At 32.4% G+C, this 7,439-nt stretch overlaps 1 long non-coding RNA gene across 1 annotated transcript; it reads right to left on the minus strand.

Annotated features, from left to right (window-relative positions):
• Positions 1-264: 264 nt before the first annotated feature.
• LOC134280250 (uncharacterized) lies at positions 265-5,013 on the minus strand. Its single transcript, XR_009994871.1, has 4 exons — positions 4,709-5,013; positions 2,672-2,756; positions 1,824-1,926; positions 265-372 (listed from the first exon to the last, which is right to left on the minus strand). It is a non-coding gene; the product is annotated as an uncharacterized LOC134280250 (long non-coding RNA).
• Between the last annotated feature and the right edge of the window lie 2,426 nt (positions 5,014-7,439).

The following is a 7,439-nucleotide window of genomic DNA, read 5'->3' on the forward strand; positions in this document are numbered from 1 at the left end:
CCTACTTTAAGTTTGATTAGTTTGAGAGAAAACATACCCTTTATAATAACAAAAATATTAGGGATTGATTTTTTTTTAAATTTTGATATTCGACCTAGAAATTGGTTGAAGATCATTGCAGACCCTCCGCCCCATTGCACAAAAGCTAGATGACACCAGGGGAGAAATATACTCTGGACTACGATTTTAAATAAAGATATACAGTAGATTTTGATACTGACCTTTGACCTAGAAAATTAGTCCAAGGTCACTCTTCATCCTCTATTCACAGGCTCTCTGTAGTTTAGGTTTGAGAGAGAAATATGCACAGAACAAGTGATTTCAGATGGAGTGATGGGTAGACACTGTCTTAGGGCATCCACAGAACAGGACCTAAAAATAATGCAATATATATGTATTACAGTATATATACACATGTACTTGTATGTTAAAGATTTATCATATGCTGCATTGGACACATATATGATTTTATTATGATTTAAGTATACATGTATCTTATGAGTAATTTTATACCGGTATTGCATGTACGCTCAGTTCATTTAAGAAATAAATAACAAGTTTATAAACTTCAATGGGAGAGATACCACAAATGTATATATAAGGCCAGGTAAAATTAATCTTTAGATTCTCATCCTAATTTGCAAAAAAATTGGGGCGGGTGGGCGGATTTTATTTTTTATTTTTATAATTGTTAATTTATATATAGGCCTAAGTATCAACAAAGCAATGGACGCCCCGTACACTTTTTTTTATTACCTTAATGCAAATATGAATAGATTTAATTCTTGTCATATTCTTTTAAATATTTAAAGAAAATTTTTGCTTTAAAAGTTAAATATTTATTGTTAATTAACAAATTATCAAGTACACATTATACGGCACACCCTGAACAAAATGAGGTGGGGATAGCAATGAATTGTGTATGCGTGACTTCTTATTTTGCAAAATCTATACTATAAATGTTCTAATAAGTATTCTACTGAAAAATCTAGACCTTCTCTTAAGTCTGTCTACGATGCACAGTTGTAGATTTTTTTTTGTTTCAAAGCTAAGTCACACTATTGGAGATCGTTATATATAACTTGACCAGGTGTCATTTTCCTCGTCTATTTTTACTTAGTTATAATCTCCCTACATACTTGCTCCTGCCAGTGATGGTATCTATATGTGTTTATGCTATTTTTTCTTCTCTGCCTTCTCTTTACTGACAAATTATCTTTTCCTTACATATTTAAACTGCTTTTATTGCCGAATTTTCTCCATTCTTCACATGGCGTTTTTGCTATAAATAGCGACACGCGACTTTTAATACAGACAGGAGATAACTCTTAAACTTTGACCCAAATTCTTACTGAATAAATGAAATTACCCAAAAATCAAAATAAAAAACATCGGGGCGGGACATTTTGAGAGGGGCGGGCGGGGATGAGAATCTAAAGATTAATTTTATATGGCCTAAACAAGTAATGTTATATTTTTTTTTTTACATATATTGACCAACATTATTTACATCCATTCATCATGTTCATGAATTGGCTGATCAAAATTCAGTCAGTTTTAGATCTATATGATATACCATAAAGGACTTTCACATTTACAAAAGTTGTTCCCCTTCGCAGGGTCGATCTGGGGTCAACCGGCTTAAGACGCTGTTTTCCCTCTTTAACAGTATCAACTTTGAATGAGGGACAATATCTTAGAAATAAAATCTGTATGAACATATTCATTATGATTTTCATGTTGCCCCCATACTCTGGCAATACAGATACAGATCGTAATTGTCCAATATTTCTGAAAATTGAAAATATTAACAAGTAACTTACAAAGGACAAAGTGGGGAAAATGAGCGATACGCCGCCAATTGAAGAAAACTCTTAGGAATGTGAAATTTGTCTATTGGTGATGACAATTCCTGTTTTAATGTCACTGAAAAATTAAGAGACATTAAAAATTTAAGCCCTATTTTCATACACGCATGCTGTTTTTTCATCATCCATATAACCTTTTAGTATCATAAAATTTACCAAAATTTAATACTTCAAATAATTTCATTGAATATCTATAAAATAAAGGAAACTCTAAAAACTTAGTGACTTGCGCAGAAATTATTGATTAAAGAGAAAAAAATCTATCATATTTCATATAAATATGTGCATAATGAGCCTTTTTTATTCATTTAGAACAAATGGTATGTGCCTCATTTCCCCAAGAAATTTTCAAAGGCAATGGACTATCTGTAAGCAGAAATCATTGCTGTTTACTTACATTGGAAAATTTATGAAAATAATTAATATCCTATTTTTTTTTATTTTAAATAATGCTAAAAATAATCTAACTGACTGTAAAATAACATTTTTCATAATCTTAATCTATGGGCAGATCACTCTCACTTCATAAAACTACCTGATATTAAAGTAGAACTCTTTAGTGTGCAGTTTTTAGAGCTTCCTTTAAGTAATCAAAATACTGACCAGCAAGAAATCAGTTTATAAGCATTTCCTTTTTTTCATTCAAATTTTTGGAGAGATCTCAGAGTTTTTTCCTGTTCAATTCAGGTTCAAGACGACAAAGTTTTATTGAAGTGTATGTATTAGAGATTTAGAAATTTAGAATCTTTTTTTTTTCAGGCAATTGTCATATACATACTAATCATGAATGAATTACCACTTACCAAATGACCACATCCTGAATCATCATACATTATCTATGATTTTATCTCAATGGTTTTCTTTTAAAGTCACACAGTTTTCTTCTCTCTGAAATGATAAATTATGTCCAGGTACTACTGCATTCTAATTTAAACCAATTATGTAATAGCATTAGCAACAACCGGGATGGAAGAAAAAATAACCAGAAGTCTCTGTCGAGACTGTAGCTCCACTGGTTTGTACTTATCAAAAACTGATGCACAGAATTATGTATCTTAGTTAGGGCTGTCACGGTTCCAAAATTGTTCGGGTCGGGTCGGTTCCGATTTTTTAGGTTCGGTTTCGGGTATTTCGGTTCGGGTAATTAATGGAATAAAAGCTAATGATTTGTATTATTTTCAACAACAAAAAGAATATTTTCATTTAATCTTCGAAAAAGCAACATTTTAACTAGTTTAAAGTAGATTCCGGACTAGACAACAATCGTACCATATTATTTAAATCACCTTATAATTGCAATGTATTAAGAAATCTCTCGTTTTTGACGCCTTTTTTATAGTAAAACCTACACTACTATACAAATCGGAACCGAACCGAATTCTGGAAAAACAGAACCGTACCCGAACCGAATGAATTGTTCCGCGGTTCCGGGTCATTTCGAGTACCCGTGACAGCCCTTATCTTAGTATAGTCTACTTGTGTGCCAAGTTATATTGAAATCAGACTAAAATTTAAGGAAGAGTAGTGTTTGCAGACAGACGGACAGACAGACAGACGGACGTATTACTATCGCATAAGCTCTTCTGGTCTCTGACCAGTAGAGATAAAAACAAGTTGCGCTTGTGAAACACAGCAACAAAGTTCAAAAATGCAATTTTTTTAGTATACAGGTCACAGTCAAGATCACATAATCATTGTCCTTGTTGCAATTTGAAAGCACTTCATTAGTGGAGTATGCATACTAAATATGAAGCCACTAGTTCATATAGTTCTAAAGTTATGGTGAAGGTTTAAGTTGACAACAGACACTCAGACAGACACACAGATATACAGTTATGGAAAAAGTTTGAACAATATATCTTGGTATACACATAGCCACTTCGAGATATCAAGGGTAAAATTCACAACACAGCGGGACTGCATTTTGACTTCAAGGGATCAAGGGTTTCGAGAGATCAGGCGATAAATCAAGAGCAAATCTGCTTAGTTATATAGTGAAAAAAATTGGGACTGGAGACTCACTTCAAGCGATCAAGAACTTCAGAGAAATCGAAGTTCAAGCCATCAAGAGTTACCTGTATATACAGATATAAGAAGCATGTTATTATTTGCAATTTTGACCTAATGACAGCTAAATCTGTTCAGTAAGACAATACCGTGTACATGTATGTAAAGTAGTTTTATTGTGCATGATTATTTACTTATTTTCTTGATCTTCTCAACTTGAAGTGTTCTGTATTTTATTACCAAGTTTGTAATAAACAAAATGAAACATAGCCTTTTCCACATCACATCCTGTATCAGACCTTCGACCAATATCAGCCCTAGGGCCTCTGTCCCTCTGGCTGATATTGGTGTCTCGGGCTAGGATGTGATATGGAAAAGAGTATGTATTATTCGCTATACATTGACCTACTCAGGTCAATAATTGTGAAAAAAACTGATAATTCAAGCTGATGATTCATTTGCATTTCTTAACATACTATCAATATTAATTCACTATTAGGCTTTTCTTTTTTTACATCTTCATCTCAACAGGTTAGACATTACAAAAAAAAATCTTTTGAGCAGTAAACTATTTCAATAAACAATAAAAAAAAACATAATCTCTTCAGAAAAGTGGACAGGCTTTCACCTACATTCACTTTTTTATGTATATTTTTCCTCCATATCATCGTCATGCATATGATTAAGGGTTATGCTATTCGCTACAATCTATTCCAACTGTTCTGATGAGGATATCCTTCATGAACAATCGGATAAGCTGAGATTGAAGACACTTTTTGTAAAAATATCGATGCTTTTATCAAAGTTTTGAACCAAAAATATTTAATTTATACCTTGCCATAAGTCGTAAGTTCCAAAAAAACAAGAGTTGGCTATCCGAAAAGTCAGAAAACACATGTATTCAAACCGGATGTTCTACAGTCTGAATTTAACTACGAAACCATGCTCGGTGTAACTATTATCATCCGGATAATTTGAGCGGGGTTAAAAATATTTTTTTTAATTCCGAAAAGTATTCATTTATATATAGAGAGAGAATGTACATATGGAGCATACATTTTAATAAACATGATAAAAGGCGAAACGTTGCCATTTTACAACATACAGCATGCACATGCACGGTGCCTTTGGGGCCTCCATAATCTAAGTTATGCTATATCACTGTCTCAATTTTCTCTCTCTCTCTCTTTCTCTCTGCAATATATACCCTTAACAATTTAAAACTGAGGTATCCAACTTTTCAAAATGGCGTCAGAACAAAAGTTGCCTCCGATAGTGGAGATTTGTTGTTGCCAAATATTACAATTATTTACTGTAAAAAGTTAACAAAAATATACGTACACTAATCCTTCATCGTTGGCCATTGCATTTATCACAGTCTTAAAGACACTGGGTGGTGAAACCATCTTAACTTTTCACATTTACCAGCTGCTTACACCTTCTTCTTCGTCCTTCTCGATCCTCCAAAAATGGCGCCTCGGGAAATTGACCAATGAAATAAAGCGCCTACAGAGCGATGCAGGATGGGAAATATAAACTGTTTACATTCACTATTGATTAAGTGTGATTAGTGTGTGTGTGTGTGATCTTATATTAGAATTATATATTGGAAAAAAAGTTTTCCCCTTTTCATGGAATAAAAAGAGGGGCTCCTAAATATTTTTGCCGATATGATGTGTAGGCCTAGTATATTTAGAAAAAAAAGCGGTTAAATACATGAGGCAAGAGCAGAAAAAAAAATGTTTCTTGCTTGACACCTCAACTTATTTGCCTTCGGGATATGGGTTTCGGGGCTTGGTTGTTGGTAGTGGCCGTCCTTGCTGAAAGTAACCCCCCCCCCCCTCTCCCCGCTTCTTTTAACTGTTACATGTATGATTATGAATTTATAATGTCACACCAAAAGATGTTAAATTTTTAAAAGCACATTTTTTTTTTATTGTGAACTTTCCACAGGAATCCTAAAAGGCATGAAAATGAGCTACAATTATAATATGATTATCAAGAACAGTTTTTTTTTATTTCAATAGTGATGATTGAAAAGTTCGGTGATTAATAATTCATTGCTAATAAATTGTTGTGTTTTTTTTTTGTGGGGGGGGGGGATTAAATTACTAATTGAACTCCCTCCTTTTCGGGGTTTAATTAGATTTTGAGCCTGCTATCAATATTACTGGTGGACCTGCTAGACTTTTCTCTAATTGCTACATGTACATTGTACTTTAAACTCCTTGGCCTTTAGCTAAAAAAAAATTTCCCACAGCATTTTAACACGTAAAATTGTTAAATGAATCAGAATGGTGAAAACCTTTTTCTTAGGAGAGTTATATCTCTAGGTGGAACAAAACTAACATCTTATCAAAGGCAGGAAAATATAACAGTATTTCAATTCAGTATTTTAGTCGTGATTGGTATAAGCGAAGTCATGGGAAAGATTATGTCGAAAGTCATCTATACTCGTTGATGTGCAGGGCTGTACTTATATATGCATACAGCTTTAGCTGGTCCCGCCCTGTATTTCTTTAATGTTTTTTTTTCGTTAAGAAATCTGGTAAGGTATGCTAGTAAAAATAAAATCCCGGTTAGTTTATTACTCTAACGGAAATTACTTTCCTACACGCTTGAAGATCGAGTCTATTAGTCACGCAAGTTTTTTTTTAAAGAGTAGCATGTCGGCGAATAAAAATAAAGTAGTATACAACATAGATAAAGAAATGTTTGTTGAAGTGTTGACAAACTTCATACCTTTATAGAATGAAATCAACAAAAACTGCACAAAAATACAATCGTGACAATTATACAATGAATTAATTATACAATTAATTCTTTTAATAGATTGCCTTAGCATGCACTACTTTAAAAGCCATTGTTCTTAAGGAAAACAAAATCATGTAAGATATGATAGACTTTTCTTTATCTAGAGCAATGGCCTTTGGAGAAAAAAAATGGCTGAAAATTTTGAAGTTTGTGAAAATTTTGAAGTTTGTTAAATATAATGTATGTGCATTTAGGACCCTACATTGTAATTTCATGCGAAGAGTGCAGGCGTTTACTACACGGGGATCTGCGTACATATTTAAACAAAAAAAAGGAAAGAAAAAAAAAAAAACGTTTTATGTGATGAATTATATTATAAACATTTATCTAATAAATGTCTTTGTAGTACGTTAGATTACAAATTTCACACAAAAACCCATCAACAATATTAAATACAGTTTTGATTTCACATTGATCTATTAACGTCATTCTGATTTAATATAATTATACACGACGAGAATTAAGATCTATTCAATACCTATAGAAAATTATTTAATTTCTAAAGAGGATAGTTTTATTTTAAATCAGTAATGAAAATTGAAATAAAAATTCTAAATAGTTTGTTCTTTCATTGAACTTCTTAAATGTAGGTTATTTTATAAATATGTTCTCTTGTATAACTTTATTTATGGAATATACAATTTTTTAAATGATAAAAGAAACACGAATCATCATCTTAATTTAAAAGAATTTTCGGTCGGAGACTGTGTGTGTACATGTGTGTGACAACAGCCCATTGTTCCCTTTAGG

Source organism: Saccostrea cucullata, unplaced genomic scaffold (assembly GCF_032062105.1).
Source record: "Saccostrea cucullata isolate Sc308-1 unplaced genomic scaffold, CSIRO_AGI_Scuc_v1 ctg6331, whole genome shotgun sequence".
NCBI lineage: Eukaryota > Metazoa > Mollusca > Bivalvia > Ostreida > Ostreidae > Saccostrea > Saccostrea cuccullata.